We start from the raw sequence: 27,796 nt of genomic DNA, 5'->3' as shown, positions 1-27,796 counted from the left end.
TGGCAATCCAGGAGAGATTGTTACCAAATACCTTAACATACTCTCACTTGTCAGACAGTGGAACTACATTAAACTATATACATTTCACCCTACCTTGGTTGTTGGGAAGTTCTCAGTTAAAATTAATGCTTAGTAACTAATCTTAAATGCCTGGTATGTTTGTCTCTTGTTTCTAATTGTCTTATTTATCTTTAGAAATAATTAATCTTCATTATTATTAGTTAGTGAACCTAACCTTCCATCAAGCTTTAAATAGAGTGTTTTCTACTCATTGATGCTTTCAGAGCAGAGGAAATAGCAAGCAGGAAAGCCTCAAGGAAGGAATGCTCTGGGAAGCAAGTGTTAGTGAGGTGAGGGGAGGTCTGAGACTAAAAAGGAGGCCTGATCTTGTAGGTCACAAAAGCCATTGTAGGACGCTTAGCTTTTATTTTGAGAACGGTAGGCTTTGAGCCAGAGAGTGACCTATGACTTTTATTTTAAAGGGGTCTTTCTTTATGTTGTGTTGAAAACAGTCTGAGGAGTGGTACAGGAGAAAGCTGGAAGTTAGAAAACTATCACTATTATCCAAGTAAGAAATGATGGAGGCTGAGACTGTGGTTTTAAAAATAGAGAGGTTGAAAGTTGTTGATTGAACATATATAGAGATGGGTGAAGTAGTGAATTCTCTGAAGATTAGATATTGAGTATAAGAGAGAGAGAATGGAATCAAGGACAACTCAAGGTTTTTGTCTTGAGAACTGAGAATGTGGACTTACCATTTATATCGTTTTGGAGGAGACAATTGAGCACATTGGAGATGGTAGAAGATCAGAAATTAATTTTGAATATGTCTAAGTCTTAAAAGTCTATTAGACAACCAACTGAAGATGTCAAGTAGACAGATTTGAAATTTGCAAACCAGACTGGAATTCATTTCACATGCATAGCTTTATATTACAATTTTACAACTTTCTCAACTTATAGAGGAGTTTTATATATTACATGGTGACCGCTTTTTTTTTCCTCAAAGAAGCTGATATTTTAGTTTAAGTCTAGTTTCCCTCTACTTTCAGACCTCATTTTCCCCAAATCTTCTCTTTTCTAATACAGTTGCTTTATTAACTATTACCTTTGATGGAAGATCTCCACTGACCACCCTGATTAAAACTGCAGTCCATTCCCCACCCCCATATAAACCTCTTCCCCTCTCTGCTTTTCTCCCTAACACTTCCTTTCACTATCTGACATACTACATCTTTGTTGGTTTAGTATGTCTACTATACAGTAAATTCAATGAAGGCAACAATTTTAATCCTTTTTCCCATGATATATTCCCCAAACTTAAGTGCTGGGCACATAATAAATATTCTATATAAATATTTACTGAGTGAATAAGTGGATGAATGATGTTGACCATAAGTGTGCTTTGGGAAAAGAAACGTGTGCAAAAAGCTGGAGAGGAGGGGAACTGTTTCGGATACAGCATTTATATTCAGCCAATAAAAGTTTGTCTGCAAGATAAATAACATAATTCTTGTTTTTCAAAACTAGCGTTTTAATAGATAATTACCCAAACAATAGTCATTTGGAAAATTTTTCTGAGGCTAAAGTGTTCAGGTGATTCTTTGCCTTCTAGAGTTTATAGGTGTTTGTGATGAACATGTGGCTACAAAGTAGTGCCCTTTATCCCATTCTTTTAATTGTTGTCATTGAAAAAGTCCTATTTCTTTTAATGCTGAAAATTTAATGTATCTAAATTAAATAATTCTGAATGATTAGTCTCTGGTGAAACATGATATATGTGCTTACTTCTTTTCCTATTAAAAACAATGTGTATCAAGTAATGGTTAAGGTAGTAAAAAAAAAAGAGCTCAAAAGCAAAATTGATATTATAAAAATTACCTTTGCATGCTAAAGTACCTCAATCTACAGCTTGGGTTGTTTGGTTTTTTAAAATATATTATTTAATTTTTTTATACAGCAGGTTCTTATTAGTTATCTGTTTTATACATATTAGTGTATGTATGTCAATCTCAGTCTCCCAATTCATCCCACCATCACCACCCTCCCCCGCCCACCCCGCTTTCCTCCCTTGGTGTCCATACATTTGTCCTCTACATCTGTGCCTCTATTTCTGCCTTGCAAAATTAAATTGTTCATCTATACAGTTCATCTGTACCATTTTTCTAGATTCCACATATATGCGTTAATATACTATATTTGTTTTTCTCTTTCTGACTTACTTCACTCTGTATGACAGTCTCTAGGTCCCTCCACGTCTCTACAAATGACCCAGTTTCGTTCCTTTTTATGGCTGAGTAATATTCCATTGTGTATATGTACCACATCTTCTTTATCCATTCATCTGTCGATGGACACTTAGATTTCTTCCATGTCCTGGCTGTTGTAAATAGTGCTGCAGTGAACATTGTGGTACATGACTCTTTTTGAATTATGGTTTTCTCAGGGTATATGCCCAGTAGTGGGATTGCTGGGTCGTATGGTAGTTCTATTTTTAGTTTTCTAAGTAACCTCCATACTGTTCTCCATAGTGGCTGTATCAATTTACATTCCCACCAACAGTGTAGGAGGGTTCCCTTTTCTCCACACCCTCTCAAGCATTTATTGTTTGTAGATTTTTTGATGATGGCCATTCTGACCAGTGTGAGGTGATACCTCATTGTAGTTTTGTTCTGTATTTCTCTAATAATTAGTGATGTTGAGCATCTTTTCATGTGACTCTTGGCCATCTGTATGTCTTCTTTGGAGAAATGTCTATTTAGGTCTTCTGCCCATTTTTTGTAAATCTTGTGTGTTTATATGCATATTTTTAATTAGTGAGTGATTATTAACCTACCTTTATTTTTTTAAATAAATTTAAACATGTTTTTCTTATAATGAGGCATAGTGGCTGTATTTTTTATAATGAGGTATGTATATGTATATTTGTGTATGTGTGTATATATATGGCTTGGTTAAAATCACATGTAAATATGAATGGGCATAGGACACAAACATTTCCCCTGGTGTGGGGTCATTGGCTCTATAAAGCTCATGTACTTGTGAGAAACAAAGCTTTTTAAAAATGTCATCTCCAGACACGTCTCCTCCTTTCTGATTCTAATACAATTTAGAGAGAGAGAACACAATTTCTGGAGTCAAACTCCCAAGTTTAAATCCTGATTCTGCCACTTATAACTGTTGATACTCAGCAAGTTACTGAAATCCTCTATGTCTCAGTTTGCTTATTTTTTAGATGGATCTCTTCACATCATAGGGTTATTGTGAAGCTTACGAGTTAATATTTGTACAACGCGATGCAGAGTTAACTGCTCAGGCTTAGGTGACTATCATCATGATGATCATTGCCACCAATGCCACTGTCATTGCCACCTTCATCATCATCATCATTTGTTGAATGGTTCACGTTTACGACACCTCTGCTAATTCTGCACATTGGCAGCATTCACTTTACTGATTAGTCCTCTTCAGATTTTCCAGAACATTTGTGGAGAGAACCAGCCTGATTGGCAAAGCTAAATAAAGTCCCTCCTCTATCCCTTTGCATGGATCTTCTCATGGGTTTGTAATTAATTTATGGATAGGGAGCCCTTGAATCAAGGTAGATGGCCTACCCTGGTCTACTTTCAAGCTGTGTATGAAAATAAAATGAGGTCTGTGTTGTTTCTTTGAGTGGAAGGTGATAGAGGAAATCAGGCTATAAGTGGATATTGGGTGCATTGGATGTTAAGATAGGCACACAAAATATAATAATACCACACCAGACTGTTCCAAGGAACGTAAGAGTCATCTGCATCCAAGAAATGTTCACGAAGCACCTGCCTATATGATTCATGGTCCTGGGTCACTTAGAACTTGCAATCTAAGACATAGCAATTGAAATGTGTAGAGGGGATATGTAGTCAGCAGAATAGAAATGTGAAGACATCACCACCTGGCAAACAAAATTTTCACCTTCCACGCTAATAATGGCAAGTGCACTGTACAAGTAGAGAACTTGAGTAAGTTCTAGAAGTCTATGACTTGAGAATATTCAGCTGTCTGTCTAGGCTAGGTAGACACAGTGAGATACTCAGATTTCTCCTCATCAGTCCAAGGGATTGTCATGTAAAGTGTAAATTATGTGTTTCCAAAGCAACAATTTGGAAGGTTTTGATCTCTCTGCTCTTCAGCTACTATCAGCCCATCTTTGAAATTTAAAGTGACAGAACTACTTTAGTCTTCTCTCCTAGTTCTTAGGCTTCACTAGGGATAAGGGGTCCAAACTCTTCTACACGCAAAATCCTGGGTGCAGAGGAGAGTAAAGAATCTAGGTGGCAACAGAGTTTTTTATCGTTTCAATTGACTTGAAGGTTAGAATTTTAAAAGAAAGGAAAGTCTTCTAAAATTAGCAGTAAAGCATATGTACCTTTTTAATAGCTCTTTTTAAAATTGTGAATGACATTGATCTTTACTGGCTTTCTGATGGAACTTTGAAGTTTTACACATTCCTAAAATTGAATTTAATAATGTCAATTTAAAAAATTCCTTCAATTTCCTGTTGTACTAAAGTTGCATGCCTATTCCTCTTTCATAGCTATGTGCTTTTGAATAAGCATGTCTTCTATTGCCTACTAAATTAAGAAGGAACGATATACTTGAAATTAGATAAATGTGACTTTTAGGAGATCAGGATCATAGAATTGGTACCTGAAGCATACTTTTAGGGAAGTTGGAATTAACACAGCCTTCCATGGAGGAGTCACTGTGGCATGAAGTTATCCTCCCAGTTTTAAAACATTTCCAAGTTTATTATCAAATTATGCTTTTATCTGGAAAATACATGAGTATACCTTAGGCATCACAGTTGCCTGTTCTGATGATGGTGGCGATGGCGATGATGATAACAGTAAAAACAACAGTTATTTAATTAATGCTTAGCATGTAGCAGGTACTTTGTTAAATTTGCTCCACAACTACCCTCTGAAGTAGATATTACTATCCCCACTTCAAAAACATAGAGAAAGAGACACAGAGAGTTTGTGCAAGTACCCAATATCCTGTAGCATGAGGTGACACAGCTGAGGCTGACCCAGGTGCGTCTGCCTCAGGGATCCGCCTGTGCCCCTGCTCTTCTCTCTGTACAACACAACCCCCTTCCTTGCAGTCCAGGCTTTGATGGGACTGTGTGAATGAAACCTGTCTCCATACTCCTGGCAAAATGTGCTAGATTTATGGGAAACTGCGACTGATTTGCAAGTGCAAGTTTGGCGTAAAGTCTCGTTTAAAATGGCAGGAATCTACATTTTGAAATCGAGCTGCATAGAAGCAGAACCAGGGCGGTTATTACACCTGCTGCCCACATCCATCTGCTTGCAATTGTGTAGCCGTGCATGTCACATTAAATTAGTGTAGTTCTGTGAAATGATGAAGTTAGAAACTACTGTTACTGAAATTTCTTAAAATTATATAAAATGATGTGATAGAGAAAAGGGATTTTATTTGCAAAGCGTAGTTTCTGAAAATATGCAGAACTCCCTTGGTTCCATTTGCTTTCATTTTTATGAGGCACTAAGAGGTAAACAAAAGAGCTCTGGCTTTAAAGCCACCTTCTTCGCTAGGGTGAATGTTGGTTCCTTTAATTAGTGACTGTATGACTCTTAGTAATTTATTTATTTCTTTGAGATTCTGGCTCCTTATATTTCAATTTAGATAATACCTCTGCTGAAGCATTGTAATAAGAAAGAATGTTTGTAAAGGATCTAGTCAGTGATAGAAACATAGTACGTGCTTGACACAGGATCAGTCTTATTAAAATATAGTGTTTGTGAAATACAGTAATGTCTAATCATAAGGGACTCATATATTTGTGCAGTGAATTAAAAACAACCCTCTAAGTCAAGGTGAACCAGAGTCGGTTAATAAAACAACAGTTTGTATTTTAATTTTCAGGGAAGAAATAGAGAAATAGGCATAAGGAATGGGAATGGATGCAAGGAAGGCAAGAAGGAGGGAAGGAAGGAAGGAATTATCTTGGGGTTTGGAGAGCACTCTATTTACCAAGAGTGATAGTGTGCAATGAACTGCAGAATATGACTAACACAGTCTGTACTAGATAAAAAAGTAAATACTTATTTTTGTAACCTTGGGGTGATAAGGATCTTTCTAACTATGATACCAAGATAGGAAAAAAAAAAGACAAAGGAAAAAATAATTTGAAACAGAATAGGTACATGTATATGTACAACTGAATCACTTTGCTGTACACCTGAAACACATTATTGATCAACTATACTCCAATATAAAAATTTTAAAACTCTATATACTAAACAAAGAACATGTATATTACAATAAAAATGGAGAATCCAAAAAAAAAAAGAAAAGAAAAAGAAAAAGCAGGCAAGCTTTTACTCCTGAGAACACAAAATAAAGTAAAATAAACCAAAACAAATAAACAAAACAAAATCAAGTCTGAAAAAGTATTAAAAGAGAAACATCAGATTTGGGAGATAAGCACAATTTATGTAAGAAAGTGTTTGTATATAAACAGATTCTCACCCCTCACCCCCACCAACAGAAAATTGGGCAGAGTTCCTGAACAGGATATTCACAAAGAATCCATGCACATTTAAAATAAGCATGTAAACAGTTGTTTCATCTCATCAGAAGTTACAGAAATGCAAACAAAAACAAACATGAAAAACTATCTCCTTGTCTTTTTTTTAATGCAAAAATTTAAAAAAAATTGTTGATATCTGGACAGAAAGATATCTTGGAAAGTAGACACTTAACACAGTTTGTGGGGATATTTATTAGGGTAAATTTTCTGGAGGGAAATTAGAAATTATGTATTAAAAATCTTTATAGAATTGATTTATCTTCTAAAATTTTCCCTCCAGATACATTTGGAGAAATGTAGAAAGATATCTATCACAGCCTACTCAATACACATATATACATACAGATATACAAACATATGTACCTACTTATCTCCATGTATACATACATATATACAGAAATGGAAAACCCCTGATAACCATTACAGACATGTAAAAAGATGATACTAGATCTGTATGGTGGATAAGAGAGATTTAAAGTTGTGATGAAACTGCATTTTACAAATATGTAAATACTTTATATAAAAATGTTAAATAACAGAAAAGCATACAAGGTAAGATCCCATTTTGTAATATAATTTGTAGAAATAATCACATGTATGTGTACTATTCAAGGATAGTCATTGAAATTTCACTTGCTAAATCTTTGGTATATGAAAAAGTATTTTATAAATAAAATTTAAAAGTCAACCACACTATTTACAGTTTAATTCATAATTTTATATACGCATAGTGTCCAAATAAACTTAAGGAAAAAAAAAGAAGCTGCCTATAGTTTTACTAACGAGAGGGAATCATGGTTATAAATTCATTCTATTTTCCCAGTCTTGAAGAAGTTACATTAATAAAACGTATATGCTCTTTTACTGAATATTTAATGAAGCATGTGTTGTTAAAACCTGGCAAAATATTCTTTTACCTCCCAGTAAAAAATAACACCACCTCCTAATCGACTCTAATGTGTTGATGTTTAGATACCAGCTAATAAGCAACTGGGATCTATGTCAAAGTGATAGACCTGCAGTTTAGTGACCAGTGTTTCAGTCTGGTCCTAATTGGTAGAGTAGAACTTTACCACTGCAGTTCTATTGCTAAATTATTATTGTTAAGAATGATTGTAACCAAAATACAAATTAAAAGACATACAAGCTCACCAGGTATCACTGGCTTCTCAATCTGGCCAGCACATCAGGATCAGTCAAGAGCCAGCATCCACTGACCCTTGGGCAGAACATTAGTGTAAGGCAGAGCTTCTCAACTGTTGTACCGATGGCACTGGGGGTCAGATACTTCTTTGCTGTGTGGAGGTGTCCTGTGCACTGTAAGATGTTTAGCAGCATCTCTGGCTTCTACCCAGTTGATGCCAGTAGCACCCCACCTTGGCTGTGACAACCAAAAACATCTCAGGAGATTGCCAAATGAAAATAAGGTGGGGTGGGAGAAAGGTAACACCAACCATAGTATCAGTTGTTCTTTCTGAGAAAAGCTTGTCTTTTTCGATTGGGTCCTTCTGAATTTTTTTAATGTTAAAATACTCTTTTTTTTAAAAAAATAAAATAATAGTGATAGTGGATGGTAAGTCTTTTGCGTTAAAGTTTTTCTTCCCCCACCATCATTTGTTTGTTTTGAATGTGTGTATATGCAGATGTTTGTGTGTGTTTTATGACCTTACTTGGAAAAACAGAATAATTTACAACATGTTTTTCCTCTCATTTAAAACAAATTTACAGGCCTGTGCAATTCCATACTTGAGTACCTTTGGCAAAAAGCATTCTGTTTCATCTTTTACTTTGAAAATGTTTCTAAACACTATAGATTTTGTTTGTGAGCTGTTTACATTGAGGCTGCAGTAAAAATGGTTTTTCCAAATACCCTGGAGTTTTACCATTGAAAGCCTGACTCACTGAGTCCTTAATTTTATTATCTGCTTGTGCTCATCCATAGGCACAGCTTCATCTACATCCTGTCTCAGTGCTAAGTTAGGCTCACACGTCAGATGCTGCCTCTTGAGCAGAGTCTCATTTCTAGTTCCTGAATGGAGTTTTACTTGGAAAAACCTGTATGCTGCTAAGTGCCTTCCTAATCCAGAGGTTTGCCTCTCCAAATTCACATTCAGAAGACAGGAAGAATTATGTTTTGTTTGTTTAACTTTGGTGTGTGTTCTGACCATATGGATTTAGCTTGTATACTTTAAATGTATTGTTAGGGCTGCTGACGTGGAACACATATTACTATTAACTCTGTGTTTTCGTTTTGCAGCAGCAAAGGAGTTTTAACCATTTTGAATCTCAGACATGTAAAATAATTTTTTTGGAACTGCATGAAAGAAAGGAATTGAAATACCTACATTTTGTGTCGAGGGAAGAGGGCTTTAATTGATATCTAACAATGTAATACGTGAAGAAGTAGATATATTGAGCCTGGTGGTAATTGGAGAATTATGGATATTATTGGTAGTGTAATGATAAGCATAAGTATGTAAAATAAACTTGCTGTTTTTAGGCCTTAAGCTTAGATTCAACCACTTCCCAAAGAATCTAAGTTTAAGTGCTAAAATCAGCACACTTAGATTCTTTGGGAACTGTTGGAATAACATACCAACATTATGACTCAGAACACTCTCCATATTCTCTCTCTTTTTTTCAATTGATAATAAAATTTTAAAAAATAAACAAGAAAAATGTAAACAGTAAAGTTATCCTATAATTAAGGAAAGAAATTACTCAAAAACTGCATTATTAGCTCATTACACAGACAAGCTGTACTTTATTCCAGGTACACTTGAAATGTACTCTGAGAATTACTATGGTCCAAGTGACTGGATAATAACTGCTTAAATTATAACAACAGTCACAAGTTCTCAGTTTGTTACATGGAAAACTCATGTCGGACTAAATGAATTGTCCAAAGTAGGTCAACCATTTAATGAGAGACCCAACTCAGTGCTTTCTCTATTACCACATTTCCCCTGCTTATCACTATCTATCTGCCCTTCCTCCCCATTGACTTCTCCCAGTCATATCTTTCTCACTAATATACTCATTTTGTTACTAACACTGAATTAAAATACAATCTTAAAGTTTTCAAATGAATATCTCATTTTATTTTTGTTTGGTAAATCTTTTTATTTATTTATTTAATTTCTTTTTTATACAGCAGGTTCTTATTAGTCATCAGTTTTACACACATCAGTGTATACATATCAATACTAATTGCCCAATTCATCACACCTCCACCCACAGCCCTGAATGGCTTTCCCCCGTTGGTGTCCATACGTTTCTTCTCTACACCTGTGCCTCAACTTCTGCCCTGCAAACCAGTTCATCTGTACCATTTTTCTAGGTTCCACATATATGCGTTAATATACAATATTTGTTCTCCTCTTTCTAACTTACTTCACTCTGTATGACAGTATCTAAATCCATCTACATCTCAACAAATGACCCAATTTCTTTCCTTTTTATGGCTGAGTAATATTCCATTGTATATGTGTACCACACCTTCTTTATCCATTTGTCTCTCAATGGGCATTTATGTTGCTTCCATGACCTGGCTATTGTAAATAGTGCAGCAATGAACATTGGGGTGCATGTGTCTTTTTGAATTATGGTTTGCTGTGGGTGTATGCCCAATAGTGGGATTGCTGGATCATATGGTAATTCATTATTAGTTTTTTAAGGAACTTCCATACTGTTCTCCATAGTGGCTGTATCAATTTACATTCCCACCAGCAGTGCAAGAGGGTTCCCTTTTCTCCACACCTTCTCCAGAATTTGTTGTTTCTAGATTTTCTGATGATGCCCATTCTAACTGGTGTGATACCTCATTGTTTTCATTTGCATTTCTCTAATAATTAGTGATGTTGAGCAGCTTTTCATGTGTTTCTTGGCCATCTGTATGTCTTCTTTGGAGAAATGTCTATTTAGGTCTTCTGCCCATTTTTGGATAGGGTTTGTTTTTTTAATATTGACCTGCATGAGCTGTTTATATATTTTGGAGATTAATCCTTTGTCTGTTGATTCGTTGGCAAATATTTTCTCCCATTCTGAGGGTTGTCTTTTCATCTTGTTTATGGTTTCCTTTGCTGTGCAAAAGGTTTCATTATGTCCCATTTGTCTATTTTTGTTTTTATTTCCATTACTCTAGGAGGTGGATAAAAAAAGATCTTGCTGTGATTTATATCAAAGAGTGTTCTTCCCATGTTTTCCTTTAAGAGTTTTATAGTGTCCTGTCTTACATTTAGGTCTCTAATCCATTTTGAGTTTATTTTTGTGTATGGTGTTAGGGAGTGTTCTAATTTCATTCTTTTACATGTAGCTGTCCAGTTTTCCCAGCACCACTTATTGAAGAGACTGTCTTTTCTCCATTGTATATCCTTGCCTTCTTTGTCATAGGTTAGTTGACCATAGGTGCGTGGGTTTATCTCTGGGCTTTCTATCTTGTTCCATTGATCTATATTTCTGTTTTTGTGCCAGTACCATATTGTCTTGATTACTGTAGCTTTGTAATATAGTCTGAAGTCAGGGAGTCTGATTCCTCCAGCTCCATTTTTTCCCCTCAAGACTGCTTTGGCTATTCGGGGTCTTTTGTATCTCCATACAAATTTTAAGACTTTTTGTTCTAGTTCTGTAACAAATGCTATTGGTAATATGATAGGGATTGCATTGAATCTGTAGATTGCTTTGGGTAGTAGAGTCATTTTCATAATATTGATTCTTCCATTCCAAGAACATGGTATATCTCTCCATCTGTTGGTATCATCTTTAATTTCTTTCATTAGTGTCTTTTCGTTTTCTGCATAGAGGTCTTTTGTCTCCCTAGGTAGGTTTATTCCTAGGTATTTTATTATTTTTGTTGCAATGGTAAATGGGAGTGTTTCCATAATTTCTCTTTCAGATTTTTCATCATTAGTGTAGAGGAATGCAAGAGATTTCTGTGCGTTAATTTTGTATCCTGCAACTTTACCAAATTTATTGATTAACTCTAGTAGTTTTCTGGTGGCATCTTGAGTTATTTGTAGTGGGGTGGGTGGACCTAGAGTCTGTCATATAGAGTGAAATAAGTCAGAAAGAGAAAAACAAATACCATATGCTAACACATATATATGAAATCTGAAAAAAAAAAAGTGGTTCTGAAGAACCTAGGGTCAGGACAGGAATAAAGATCTAGACATAGAGAATGGACTTGAAGACACAGGGAGGGGGACGGGTAAGCTGGGGCCAAGTGAGAGAGTGGCATGGACTTATATATACTACCAAATGTAAAACAGATAGCTAGTGGGAAGCAGCTGCATAGCACAGGTAGATCAGCTAGGTGCTTTGTGACCACCTAGAGGGGTGGGATAGGGAGGGTGGGAGGGAGATGCAAGAGGGAGGGGATATGGGGATATATGTATACATATAGCTGATTCACCTTGTTGTACAGCAGAAAGTAGCACACCATTGTAAAGCAATTATACTCCAATAAACATGTTAAAAAGAAGAGAGATCAGATTTGTTGTTACAAGAGGCGGGGGGTGGGGGAAGGAGAATGGGATGAAAGTGGTCAAAAGGTACAAACTTCCAGTTACAAGATAAATAAGTACTAGGGATGTAACGTATAACATGATTAATTAACATTGTTGAATGAAAGTTGTTAAGACAGTAAGTCCTAAGAATTCTCATCAGAAGGAAAAAATATTTCTTTCTTTATATTTTATTTTGTATCTGTATGAGATGATCAATGTTCATTAAACTTATTGTGGTCATTGTTTCATGATGTATATAAGTCAGTCATTATGTTTTATACCTCAGACTTGTACAGTGCTTTATGTGAATTATGTATCAGTATAACTGGTAGGAAAGTAACAAACTTAAAAAGAAAGTACATTGGTCTCTTCTGAAGGCTAACTCACGTTCCTAATGTCAGTCAATTTGAGAAAAAATGGGTGCTCAGGGAACTGGAATAGAAAAATCCTTTCTCTCTGGGACTTGGTCGCCTATGATTATGTTTGGGACACAGTGATGTCCAATAAGGTGCCTGTGAGGTCAGCAATGGATACTGAAATGACTTTCTCAGTATAGAGGGTGAGCAATAACTGCGATGGAATAATAAGCCATTTTTAGATGTCTCTTTACCAAGACCATGTTACTCTTTTTTTTTTTTTTTTTTTTATTGCGGTATGTGGGCCTCTCACTGTTGTGGTCTCTCCCGTTGCGGAGCACAGGCTCCGGACGCGCAGGCTCAGCGGCCATGGCTCACGGGCCTAGCCGCTCTGCGACATGTGGGATCTTCCCGGACCGGGGCACGAACCTGTGTCTCCTGCATCGGCAGGCGGACTCTCAACCACTGCGCCACCAGGGAAGCCCAAGACCATGTTACTCTTAATCTGACTGTCATTTCTTATTTCTAATATTTTACCTAATGTTGTTATATATATATAATACAGTCTTATGTTAGCTGGCCAGAGGTAGTTAAGAGAAATTTTATTTGTCCACACAAGCAAGATGCTAGTAGGAAGTATGTAGGAAGAGGCACTCTGGCCCTCAAGTGAAACCAAGGATATGGTGGCAGTGGTATTTAAGAAAAAATACCCAGTGGGGCAGAGGATGAATCTAAGGAAGAGTAGCACAGGTTGCTTTGTCCAGCTGCCTTACTCTCACAGATTTTCTCTTGGCAGGAATAGTCTGGACCACATTTTATTTTATTGTGGTATGAAAGCCCATTTAAACATTCTAAATCATAACTTGGGTGTCATTTAATGATAGTATTCTAGCTTCAAGATTTGGGAAAAGTTCCTTTAAGAAATGATGATGTTATCCAAAAATAGGTGGACTTTTTACAGCTTCTTAGCTTATAAGTAAGTGTTCTGATTTTGCTTTGGTAGGAATCTAGAATCTTAGGATAATAATTTCTTTTATTAAAAGAATCAATTTATTTAAAGTATAAAACAAAAACAGAAACAATTTATGCGTCTCCCACACCCCTCCACCTCTGGCAGGCATCAATCTGGTATCTGTATCTATGAGGTTTTATAAAAAATAGTTTTAGATTTCACATATAAGAGAGATCATATGGTATTTGCCTTTTCTGTGTCTTATTTCACTTCGCATAATGTCTGCAAGGTCCATCCATGTTGCTGCAAATGGTAGGATTTCCTCCTCTTTTTTTATGGCTGAAAAAGATTCCATTTTCATACATATATATTTATATACCACTTTTTCTTTAGTCATTCATCCATCAAGTTTTTTCCATATCTTGGCTATTGTAAATAATGCTGCAGTGATCATGGGGGTGCACATACCTTTTGAGTTAGTGTTTTTGATTCTTCAGATGAATAACCAAAAGTGGAATTGATGAATTGTATGGTTGTTCTATTTTTAATTACTTGAGGCCCTCGATACTGTTTTCAAAAGTGGCTGCACCAATTTACATCCCTACCAACAGTGCACAAGTGTTCCCTTTTCTCTGCCTCCTCATCAGCACTTGTTATTTCTAGTCTTCCTGATAATTGCCCTTCTAACAGATTTGAGGTGATATCTCATTGTGATTTTCATTCGCAGTTTCCTGATGATTAAAGATGTACAGCATATTTTCATGTACCTGTTAGCAATCTATGACTTCTTTGGGAAAATGTCTATTCAGGTCTCCTGCTCATTTTTTAACCAGATTGTTTGTATTTTTACTGTTTACTTGTATGCGTTCTCTAGATATTTTGGATGCTAGCCCCTTATCTGATATATGACTTACAAATATTTTCGCCCATTCAGTACATTGCCTTTTCATTTCGTGGATGGTTTCCTTTGCTATGCAGAAGCTTTTTAGTTTGATGTAGTGCCACTTGTTTATTTTAAATTTTGTTGCTTTTGCTTTTGTGTCAGGTTTTAAAATATCATTCCAAGACCTATGTTCAGGAGCTTACTTCTTTTGTTTTCTTCTAGGAGACTTATGGTTTCAGGCCTTAATTCAAGTCTTTAATCCATTTTGAGTTATTTTTTGTGTATGCTGTAAGATAGTGTTCCATTTTCATTCTTTTGTGTGTTGTTATCCAATTTTCCCAACACCATTTATTGAAGAGACTGTTCTTTCCCCACTGTATATTCTTGGCTCCTTTGTTTACATTAACTGACTGTATATGCATGGATTTCTGGACTCTGTATTCTGTTCCACTGAACTACATGTCTGCTTCTATGTCAATACCATACTGTTTTAGCTACTACAGCTTTGCAATATAGTTTGAAATCAGGGAGCATAATGCCTCCAGTTTTGTTCTTCTTCCTTAAGATTGCTTTCCCTATTGAGGGTCTTGTAGGATTCCATACAAATTTTAGGATTATTTGTTCTATTTCTGTGAAAAATGCCATTGGAATTTTGATAAGGGTTGCACTGAATCTGTATAATGTTTTGGGCATTATAGGAATTTTAACAATATTCTTCCAATTCATGATCATGAAATATCTTACCATTTATTTGTGTCTTTTTCAAGTTCTTTCATTAATGTAATTTTCAATATACAGTTCTTTCACCGCCCCCCCCCCAGTTAAATTTATTCCTAGGACTTTTATTATTTTTGATGCAGTAGTAAATGAGATTGTTTTCTTAATTTCTCTTTCTGATAGTCATTATTAGTGTATAGAAATGCAACAGATTTTTGTGTGTTAATTTTTATCCTACAACTTTACTGAGTTTATTAGTGTAACAATTTTTTGATGGAGTTTTGAGGGTTTTCTACATCTAATATATTGTCATCTGAAATAGTGACAGTTTTACTTCTTTCATTCCAATTTGAATGTCTTTTTCTTTCTTTTTCTTGCCTAATTGATCCAGGTAGGAATTCCAATACTATCTTGAATAAAAGTGGTGAAAGTGGTCATTCTTGTTCCTGATCTTAGAGGAAAAGCTTTCAGCTTTTCACAATTGAGTGCGATGTTAGCTATGGGCTTGTCTTATATGACCTTTATCATGTTGAGATACATTCCCTCTATTCATGCTTTATTGAGAGTTTTTTTAATCTTAAATGAATGTTGAATTTTGTCAAAAGCTTTTTCTACAGCTACTGATATGATCATAAAACTTTTATCCTTCATTTTGTTAATGTGTTGTTTCACATTTGAGGACGTTGAACTATCCTTGTGTCCTTGGAATAAATTCCTATTTGGATTAACAATTTCATGTTTATTTTTGCCCTTACTTCTTTTTACTTCCTCAAAAAAAGAACTCTAGCAAAGAAAAAAAAATATTTTAATAATTTCAGACTTTCTTTTCGAGAGAGGATTCTTTCTTCAGGAATATATACTGTGCGGTGCTGGAAGATGAGGTTCTGAGGTGTGAATAGATATCAGACAATACTTTAAAAGTTTGCTTAAAAATATACAGTATTTTTTTTTTGTAGGAGAACACATAGGAGAGAAAAGGGCAAATTAAGAAGATGACCCTTAAAAGAAAGGTGACCACTAAAAAATAAATTATCATGTGCTTTCTGAAGTATGTTTGACCATTGGGATGTACATTTTTCATTAAGTTTCATTTTGAATTAGTTTTAGAATTATAGAAAAGTTACAGTTATAATATAGAGAGTTCCCATATACCCTTCACCCAGTTTCTCCTGATGTTGCCATCTGGCATAACTAAGGTCTGCTTGTCAAAACTAAGAAATGAACATTGGTATTATACTACTAGCTAAAGTATACACTTCATCAGTTTTTCCACTAACATTCTTTTTTTGTTCTAAGATTAAAGCCAAGATTGTATTTGGTTGTCAAATCTCCTAGTCTCCTATAAACTATGCCAATTCCTTACCTTTCTTTGTCTTTTATGACCTTGATACTTGATACAGATCAGGTATTTTACAGACTGTCCCTTAATTTGGATTTGTCTGATATTTTTCTCATGATTATATTATGTTCTCTGTCCATCAAATCAGGAGGTACAAGATGTCAATATGTTAAATTTCTTGTGATGTTGGCCTTTATCACTTGGCTAAAGTGTTGGTTGTTAGCTCTCTCTACTGTAAATTTATGATCATTTTTTCTTTGTAATTAATAAATATCTTGGAGAAAATGATTTAAGGCTATCCAAATCTTATTCTCAAGTGTTTATCTACTAATTTTAATGTTCATCACTTAATCTAACCACAGATATTACAGTGATGTTTGCCTAAGTCATTTTTTATATCCCTATTTCTTCTGAATTTATTAATTAGAACTAATAGGAAGCACTACCCCTTCTCTCACATTATTTATTCAGTTTATTTCTGTCACAGTTGGTTCCTGCATATTTTTTGTATTCTGTGGATTTAACCCTAGTTTGTTGGCCAGTTGTCCCACCTTCGCTACTGGAAGCTTTTATAGTTTGACTCCTGTTTCGTTTTATTTATTTATTTATGTATGTATGTATGTATGTATGTATGTATGTATGTATGTATGTATGGCTGTGTTGGGTCTTCGTTTCTGTGCGAGGGCTTTCTCCAGTTGCGGCGAGTGGGGGCCACTCTTCATTGCGGTGCGTGACCTCTCACTGTCGCGGCCTCTCTTGTTGCGAAGCACAGGCTCCAGACGTGCAGCCTCAGTAGTTGTGGCTCACAGGCTTAGTTGCTCTGCGGCATGTGGGATCTTCCCAGACCAGGGCTCGAAGCCGTGTCCCCTGCATTGGCAGGCAGATTCTTAACCACTGCGCCACCAGGGAAGCCCCTTGGCTCCTGTTTCTTTTTAACGTGCCCTCTCTGATATTTTTTGAGGAATTGCTTACTTTTTGGTATCATAAGATGATCCAAGCTCAACCAGTTTGTCAACTCTTTTAACTAAATTAATCTTACCAATGTCCAGTGGCACCTGCCCAAGACAAGCAAGCGTTTGCTAGGACTTCTTCCAGCAGGCACCTGACTCCCCCTAGACTTCAGGTTAGTTGGTTGCCTTGTGACCTCTAAACAAGAAGACCTTATTGTTCATAACAGATTGACTAAGCTTTAGACAGGTTTCTTCCTAACTATAGGTCACTGACTTTACTTTTTTTTTTAGAGCATTTACTTTAGAAAACTTGTAAATTCTTTCTCTGTCCCTTTTTTTTTTTTTTTTTTTTTTTTTTGCGGTATGCGGGCCTCCCACTGCTGTGGCCTCTCCCGTTGCGGAGCGCAGGCTCAGCGGCCATGGCTCACGGGCCCAGCCGCTCCGCGGCATGTGGGATCTTCTCGCACCGGGGCACGAACCCGTGTCCCCTGCATCGGCAGGCGGACTCTCAACCACTGTGCCACCAGGGAAGCCCCCTTTTTATCTTTTTTAAGTGTTAATAAAAATCATTTAAAGTGTTTAAGTAAAGAACTAATATAGGTATATCAACATTTTAAGTAGTAGTGATGAGCAATGAAATTAAAACGTAGATAAAAATGAGAAGATCAGTTGTGCTATTAATATAGTCTTAGAGGAATAACAAAATCCCGGACAGGAAATTAGGATTTGGGCATTAACATATACCCAGTACTATATATAAAGTTGATAACAACAGGGACCTACTGTATAGCACAGGGAGCTCTACTCAATATTCTGTAATAACCTACATGGGAAAAGAATCTGAAAAAGAATGGATTTATGTATATGTATAACTGAATCACTTAGCTGTACACCTGAAACTAACACAACATTGTAAATCAACTATCCTCCAATATAAAATAAAAATTAAATTTTAAAAAATTTTAAGAAAGTGGACAGGAAAAATAAGAGAAATTAATTTCTACCTTGTACAGGTAGAAGCTTAGAAAATGTGTAAATGTAAGTGACAAAATGCAAGATCAGTGCTATAAAATTTTGATCCCACAGGCCTATTCTTCTTTATGTCTTGACAGTTTCTATTAACAACTGCAAACAAACATTTATCATGTATATGTTCCTACATTCAGGAATCTTATAGTCTGGGGCAGAAGACCAAAAAGACCCACAAAAAAGCAAATAAGATAGACAGACAGATTCACCACTATTACTCTGAAAGATGATTCTGTTTTCAAAGACCTTTCTTATAGTGAGGTAAGATAGTCACATTTACAAATAATTAGGCTACAATAGAGAACAGTATAAACATCCTGAGGGAAAAACTGATAACATGTTCTGAAACCTTTAAAGGAATAATTATATATTATATAATATATAATTATATAATATATCTCCTTTTTTCTGGAGAAGAAAGGGGGATATACTGTATGAATTGGGCTTGGAAATATGATTAAGTTTGGACCAACAGAGATGGGGAAAGGAAAGAAGATGAACAAAATAATTAATGGACAATATCTTAAGGTATTTAAATGCAACAGCAAATAGCTTGGTTTAGCTTGAGGGTACAGTGGAAGATGAAACGACATTGAAAGGAAGATGAAATGATATTGAAAAGCTGGTAGGGGGACTTCCCTGGTGGCACAGTGGTTAAGAATCTGCCTGCCATGCAGGGTGTATGGGTTTGAGCCCTGGTCCTGGAAGATCCCACATGCCGCGGAGCAACTAATCCCGTGCACCACAACTACTGAGCCTGTGCTCTAGAGCCCGTGAGCCACACTTACTGAGTCCGCGTGCCTAGAGCTGGTGCTCTGCAACAAAGATAAGGCATTGCGATGAGAAGCCCGTGCACCTCAATGAAGAGTAGCCCCCACTCACCGCAACTAGAGAAAGCCCGTGCACAGCAACGAAGACCCAATGCAGCCAATAAATAAATAAATAAATAAATAAATAAAAAGAAAAGCTGGTAGGGGCAAAGGTCATGGTGATGCCTGTGTCATAGTAATTTCACTCCTAGATGTAGACTGAAGAAGAACGCACCCATAAGTGCACCAAAAGAAAAATATAAGAATATTTACTATTCATAATAGGCAAAAATATTATGCTTCCCAAAAGGCCATTAATAGAAAAACAGATAAATGAATGGTATATGTTTACACAGTAGAATACTCTGTATAGAGCAATGAGAATAAACAGACTATAACTCCATGCAATAATATAGATGTATTTCAAATATACAAATGTTGGACATAAAAAGCCAGGTACAAGAGTATATATATTATTATTCCATTTTTATAAGGTTCAGAAACAGGAAAATCTATAGTTCTAGATATACAGGTAGTTATTTGATTGCTCTTGGAAGATAGTGACTTTTGGGGGTGATGCTGTTTTTTTCTTAATTGGGTCCTAGGTACATGGATTGATTCCCTCAGTTTGTGAAAGTTGTTCAACTGTACATTTAAGATTTGGGCATTTTTCTATGTGAATTTTCTACTTTAATTCAATTTAATGGTGATACTTGAGGAATTTATAGTCTTTATTCAATAAGGAGACATGAAAGGTGTTTTTTAGCTGAAGAATTGCACAATTCTATCAGTCAGAAAGATTGAATCAAATGGTGGCAAGACAAAAGGATTGAAAATGAAAGAGAAAATTAAGACCCAAACTTGTATAATAGTAATAGGAAGACAAAGAAAGAGATGGATGTGGTAAAAGTGTTAGTGATAAAATTGACAAATGTTGTGCCTATCAGAACAGGATAGATAAAAGGGGAGAATTTTTATTTTTTAAATGAGATTTCAAGACTGGATGGCAGGTAGTACTACTGACAGAAATGAACATAAAGATAAAGGATTTAGCAAGCATTGGCAAACTATAGCCAGCTGGTCAAATCTGGCCCATTGACTGTTTTGTACAGCCCATGAGCTGGGAATGTTTTTGTTTTGTTTTGTTTTGGGTTTTTTATGGGCTTTTTGTTGTTGTTGTTTTGGGATTTGCTTTATTTTTACATTTTTAAATGGTTGAAAAAAATTAGAATAGATGTAATCAGAATAGTATTTGTGATGTGTGAAAATTATAGGCAATTGAAATTTCAGTGTCCATATAAAGTTGTGTGGGAACACAGCCATGCTCATTTGTTAGCACAGGTTCTGTGACTGCTCTCACATTACAGCAGCAGTGGAGTTAAGTAATGCAATAGATTGGTATGGTACGGCCTGCAAAATGTATACTATGTACTATCTTGCCCTTTCAGAAAAATTCTGCTTACCTCTGTTTTAGAGCTAAAATTATAAATGATATATGTATACTTGAAAATGCCTAATAGGCTAATGGGAACACACAACTTTTGTTGAAGAGAGGAGAATAACCTGAGAAGTAGAATTCTGAGGATCACTAACTGTATAGAGTGAAGAACTGAATCTCTTAGTATGAGTAACAGTTAGCATTTTATAGCACTTACGAATTTTAAAAAGTATATTCATATACATTCTTTTGATATCTAAAATAACCCATGATGTGAATATCATTTTTTTCTAGTTTGCAAATAAGGAAACTTATATTGTAAAAGATATGTGGCTATATTTTGGAGAACAATTACATTCAAAAGTAGAAGGTGATAGAGAAATATCAGCGAGGAGAATGTAGATATTTTGGCCTACGGTGGGCAGTATTCCTCTTGTTTGCAGGCATGGTGATAGAACAAAAACTCGAGTCAGAGTTTCTGGGTTTTCATCCTTGTTCTACCATTTACTAACACTACAATCTTGAGTAAATCACTTAACCTTTTAGAGACTCAGCTTTGTAATCTTAGCATAATAATGTTCTTACCTCAGAGGGCTCTTATGAAGATTAAATTTTAAATATATGTTAAGGCACCTAGAAGAGTGTTTGACATATATAAATGTTATTTTCATTGTCTTTCGGAACAGATTTTCGAATCAGTTAACATACAATGTAATTTCATTTGGATGGCAGGGATTCCAAAAGCCTTTATTAGCTGTTTATATCAGAGTTGTATTCTATATATGTGAGCAGCAGCAGAGCCACTTAGCCAGCTGGCAATAAATATCAGAGATTCCACTTATGTGATTTGTCTTGAGCTTTGTACCTCAGTTTCTTTGCTTATCCAGCAAGAAATAATCCAACAAGGAACATTCACCCAGAATTCCTAAATATCAAGTATTCTCTGAAGTTCTATTTTGACATTTTCATAGTGATTGCAATTGATTGATGGCATATGATAAATCATTCACAGAAGCACTAAAAATCTTCAGTAAAGGTGTCAGTCAGTAATTTAATGCTTTTTTGTCCCTGTTGTTCCTCTTGTAAAAAAAAGAGTCAGAATTCTCCAGAACTTTTAGTTTTGTAAACTATTGCCCAACGTTTGGCCCTTATCTTGTCAAAAGTAAATATCTGCCAATTGTAATTCACCATGTGAGTTGAGATGTTATTAAGGAAACTGAGTGCAACCCATGAGATTCTTGTCCAGGACAGGGTCAGTCAATGCTATCCAATAATCGACTCTGTTTCCTGCATGGTAGGTGGATAGCAGTTGCAATTATTGTCATTTTGTGTCTGGGGAAATGTAGACAGGAGAGTTAAGTGATTTCCTCAAGGTCATATTGTGAATCAATGGCATTCCAAGGAACAGAACTTGGAATACACTTAACCAGATCACCTCTTAAATGGTTTGAATTTTAGCATGAGGATAGTGAAAAATTTTCCACTGTATGCCAGTATACACGTCAAAATTATTTCTTAGATCCAGAGTCATGCATTTATTATCTCTGAGATAAAGGCTGTAAAAAGAGACCCCAAGTAAATTGGTCTATAGCTGTTATCATTTGGAAGTTTAAATACATTTTTATGAAAATGGAGAGAATGATAATGACCAGTAGTTAAGAAGGAGAAAATTCATTTCTATTTTTGAGCTAGTTTAGTGCATTAGTAGCTTACAGCTTTCTTAATGGCTTGTATACTATTGATTTCAGACATAAGAGAGTTGTGTCTTTATTTACATGCTTTGCCACATACCAGCAGCAGTAAAAGCTGCTCTTCCTTTAATGTGTCACATAGACCACATTTCCTGAGAAAAGGAACTACAAACTATTTTCAGCTCCTAAGGAAGAGTCATCTGTACACTCATCAATTAAAAACTTAGGGCTTCCCTGGTGGCGCAGTGGCTGAGAGTCCGCCTGCCGATGCAGGGGACACGGGTTCGTGCCCCGGTCCGGGAGGATCCCACATGCCGCGGAGCGGCTAGGCCAGTGAGCCACGGCCGCTGAGCCTGCAGGTCCGGAGCCTGTGCTCCGCAGCGGGAGAGGCCACAACAGTGAGAGGCCCGCATACCGCAAAAAAAAACCCAAAAAACAAAAAAACTTAGTCTCATAGCTTAGTTTAGTTCTTAAAATAAAATAAAATATATAATGAAAAGAAAGCAAATTTTAAGTGCTAGATATGTGAATATATTTTTATTTTTTATTCAGTATGGAATAACTGCCATTTATTGTGAACTCAATATGTATCAAGCCTTATGCTAAGGAGCTTAAAGAAGACTTCAGAAAGCTTCATCGTTCAGTTTCTTTAATAGGTTAGAACTGAAGCATGGATAACTAATCCTGAGATTTTACAAATGTCAAGTTATTTTAGACCCCGAATTAGGCTTATGATAGATAATAAATGACACATATTTGATATTGCTTCTTTGAATTTTATATTTTGGTCGGATTTTCCATTGACCATTCTTATAATTCCTTCATTTCATATATTTAATTTTATTGCTATTGTACACTATTGCCTCAATAAAGTGTGTTTTTAGTATTCTGAACCTAGTAACCACGTTTTTGTAAAGCTTTGTGAGGTGATTTCTTCCAATTTCCCCATTTATAGGTGAACTAGAAATCAGCATCTGGAAATATTAATATATAGGCATTATAGGTATCACATGTTCCCTGTGAATAATCAAATAAGTAAATTCCACTTATATGATTTATCCTTTTTAAATGTTCCTTCTCAAACCTATTTACTTCTTCTACTATTGGATTATGTACGGACTTTTTTGTTGTTGTTTGTTTGTTTTTTGCGGTACGCGGGCCTCTCACTGTTGTGGCCTCTCCCGTTGAGGAGCACAGGCTCCGGACGCGCAGGCTCAGCGGCCATGGCTCACGGGCCCATCTGCTCCGCGGCATGTGGGATCTTCCCGGACCAGGGCACGAACCCGTGTCCCCTGCAGGCGGACTCGCAACCACTGCGCCACCAGGGAAGCCCCAAAGTTCTTTTTTATTTGACAAAAAGTCATAGGTCCCAGGTGCTATGGTTGTGAATATGGTAGTTTAGGGGTATAGATAGTTTTCTGCCATCCCACATTTTAAATTGCAAGTGCAAGAAGCAAGTTTGCATACTGTTCAAAATATGACATATACAAAGAATAGTACTATGCCAGTGCATTAAGTTTACTGTGTATAGGAAAATAGCACCTCAAAACTCAGGATGCTAATTAGGGAGGGCTGACTTAATAAACCCTGCCCATAACATTTTTATTCTTCCCCAGATAGTTTGTAACACACATACACACTTGAATATGTTTATATGCACCATATACACATTAATCCTTAGGATTTTATATATGTGCTTGTCTGTATACATACAATTTATAAATGTATACTGTACTGTTTACCAATCTGTATTCATCGTTTACATAAGGATCTATCAATGTATATACATACATCGATAAACAGTCTCATTTCAAGCTATAGTTTGTTATACTTCTACCTTTTGAAGCATACTATTAATAAAATTAAATAAGGTATATGCTTTTCTAACATATGTGAGGAGTTACATTAAGTTTGAATTAAGTTAAAATTTTAATACGTTAGAAATGTGAGAAGTCATACGCTTATATTAAGGAGTAGATTTAAATATGTCAGATATTAAATCATACTTTTGTATTAAATTTAACATCGTAGTTCTAGAGCAAACAATTATATTCAATAGATATTTATATGAAAAATTAAACCTGGAAAGTTTTATTATATGACTTTAAAAAAACAATGATATGTCTCTATTCTTAAATGAACAAGTTTTATGAACATCCTATAATGATCGCTTTTTTCCTAAAATGTATTTTGACCTAGTGGAATGATTATAAATCTAATTATCCCCTGTTTTAGGCTAAGATGACTCAATTGCCTGAGGCAGAAAAGGAAAAGATAGCTGAGCAAGTTGCTGATTTCAAGAAAGTAAAGAGTAAGCTGGATGCTGAGATTGAGATATGGGACGATACGAGCAACGATATCATTGTTCTTGCCAAGAAGATGTGTATGATCATGATGGAGATGACAGACTTCACAAGGTAATTATGTGGGAAATGATGTGTAAATTTATAATGTTAGAAACATTTGTCACATTAGTGAAACCCTGAGTTTCTCTGAGTGTCAGGTGCTAAAAAATTAAGTGGTATGGGAAAAGCAAAAAATAAAGAATTAGAAAGTTGTACGTAGGTTCTTCTAGAGGTTTTGGTAAATAAATGTGGCAGAGTTTCTCATAAACTGCTGAGGAATAATTTTAGAAACCAATTTATGTCCTCACTATCAGGAACCTTCTCTGTGTATCGTTTTAGCTTTTTTTTCTTTTTTTTATTACAAAGAAAGTGGTAAATCAAGTTATGATCTCTATTGGAGCTATCTGAATGATTGGTTTTCATAGCTACATACTGAGATATCAACTAGATATATTTGAAATTACAGTGACTTAATGATATACACAAAGGAATCATACATTGTATATTCTAGAAGTAATAAACATGTTTCTTACAGCTTCAAAATATTATTTTACAGAGCTAGCCAAAGAGCAATACCAGTTACTAAAATGTACAAAACTACAACAATTAAAATAATTTAGTCTTGATGTAATTATAAAAGCCACAGAACAGAAGAATACTCTGAAGCAGACCTAGTATAATTACAAAACTATTTATTTATATCCCTATACATTAAGCACAAAAATAACTTTTAGATGGAGTAATGAAATAAATGTAATTTTAAAATAATAATAAATGGAAAAAATATACATGAATATTTCATTAAAATTAAGATTGAGGAAAGCTTTCTAAGCATTATAGACAAAGAACTCATAAAAAAGGATCATTACATTGAGTGGCATTAAAATTTCAAAATGTCAATAGAATGTCCTAAACAACACTTAAATATAAATGGATAATTGGGTAAACATCTATAACAAAAAATAAGGAAAATTGGATGTCATTTGTATATAAAGAATACTTACAGACATTAAAAATTTTTTAACTGTCTTAGTAGAAGAATGGGCAAAAAATATGAGCAGATAGCTCACCAATTTCTCCCCATAAAAGATATGAGCTGTAAGTATGTGAAAATATTTTAACCTAAAATATTTTAAATAACGTACCTTTTAATTCTGTAAAACTGGCCAAAACTTTTAAAATAGCCCTTTACAGAGAAGGTATGGTAATGAAAACATATATTGATATAAGCCTTGTGGTAATTTGGCGCTATATATAAACTAAAAACTTTCACAGACTTTTAATATCTATATCTATCTATATCTGTATGTTATATATACAGTTTCATAAAGAATGCCTGTTAGATATCAGTTTATGTTTGCCCCTCTTGGTTCTTGCCATTTTTTTCTAACCCCCTACCATGACTTCTAAATGTCTTACCATTTCCTTTCATACACAGAATTCAGTTTTAACCTATTGCTCAGTCTCTACAAAGATTCTGAGAAACTTCTCCCCCTCTTCTCCATACGTATATTTTATATATATATAAAACATAGACATGAATGTGCCTGTGTATAAGAAACTATACTACAGTGGTATTAAATACTGACTATGTTTCGGTAGTTTAGTGGTGGGTAAGTTAATTACTTTTACTTTTCTATAATTTGTTAATTTTCTATGATAAGTATATAGGTATTTTAAATAATTTATAATTTTGCTTCAAGTTAGTCCTAGGAGAGTGGAAGTTGACTAAACTTAAATCATTTCCTGCAAACTTTCCCAAAAGTTAAGACTAAAAAGAAGCACAAATAAAACCTTAAGTGATGTCAGCTTTCAACATTATTAAGATACAGAAAATAGTGTGAGTTTCAAAGTACTACCTTTAAGTAGAGAAATAAACACCAAATTCCAACAGAGCTACTGCTGGTACTCTGTCATCGACATAAACCTGTGGATCTGGAAAGCAGGCATTGAGAAAATTAAAACACCTAGTGGAAATGGGAGGAATGTGATAGATAAAGCAATAGATAAAGCACAAAAGAAAATTGGACCAAAATGAGAACACCTGATGCTAAGTGCTAAAATACTGAACCACAGGTCTGGGACTTGTCATTTTACAACATTAACTATAGAGATTGAGCTTAAAATTGAATGGGTCTGGATTTGGGAAATGTCACTTTTGAGAAAAAAAAGGAAAATAGGACAAGTGACACTGAAGGTATGTCAGTGATCGAAAAGGACATAGATAGGAAGTAAGAAGGAACCTAGAGAAATGAAAGAGAATTACAATATATGTCAACCCCTCCCCTTCCCCACCACCACCAAAAATGTTATCCATTAAAGAAAGTATACTTCACAGTAATGATTAAAGAGAGTATTCTTGGTCCAGGAGCCCTGTCTAAAATCAAAGAGATTCAGACCGATGACATGCAAAGCTATGTAATGAGATATAGAAAATGAACGTGTTTCTGGGTACATATGCAAAGGAAATGAAATAATTATCTTTAGGAGTTATTGGTATTTCCAGGTTCACTGCAGCATTACTCACAATAGTCAAGATATGAAAACAGTCTTAGTGTCCATCAATGAATGAGTAGATAGAGAAAATGTCATATATAAAAAGTAAATTTGTGTATATGATAAATTTAAATAATAAAGGAAACCCTACTCATTTGTGACACATGGATGACCCTGGAGAGCCTTATGCTAAGTGAAATAAGCTAGACAGAGAAAGACCAATACTGGATGGTATCACTTATATGTGGAATCTTTTAAAAAAAAAAAAAAGTCAAACAGAGAATAGAATGGTGGGGACTGGAGCATGGGAGAAGTAGAGAAATGCTGATCAAAGATTAGAAACTTTCAGTTATAAGATGAGTAAGTTCTGAGGATCTAATATATAGCATATTGACCACAGCTATTAATACTTGAAATTTGCTGAGAGTAGATCTTAAGAGTTCTCATGCAAAAAAGGTAATTATGTAAGGTAACGGATGTGTTAATTAACTTGATTGTGGTAATCATTTCACATTGTATATATATATATATCAAATCATCACATTGTACACTAAAAATATATTACAATTTTGTCAGTTATGCCTCAATAAAGCTGAAAAAAGTGAGAATCAAAACAATTCAGCTGATGAAAACCTTCCATCTAGAAAACAAATACAAAACAACAATAAAACTATAACACAACACTCCAA

The sequence above is a fragment of the Delphinapterus leucas genome, chromosome 16, assembly GCF_059928025.1.
Source record: "Delphinapterus leucas isolate spDelLeu-1000000601 "Yukka" chromosome 16, BTC_Dleu_Yukka2, whole genome shotgun sequence".
NCBI lineage: Eukaryota > Metazoa > Chordata > Mammalia > Artiodactyla > Monodontidae > Delphinapterus > Delphinapterus leucas.
This window is presented reverse-complemented; position numbering follows the sequence as displayed.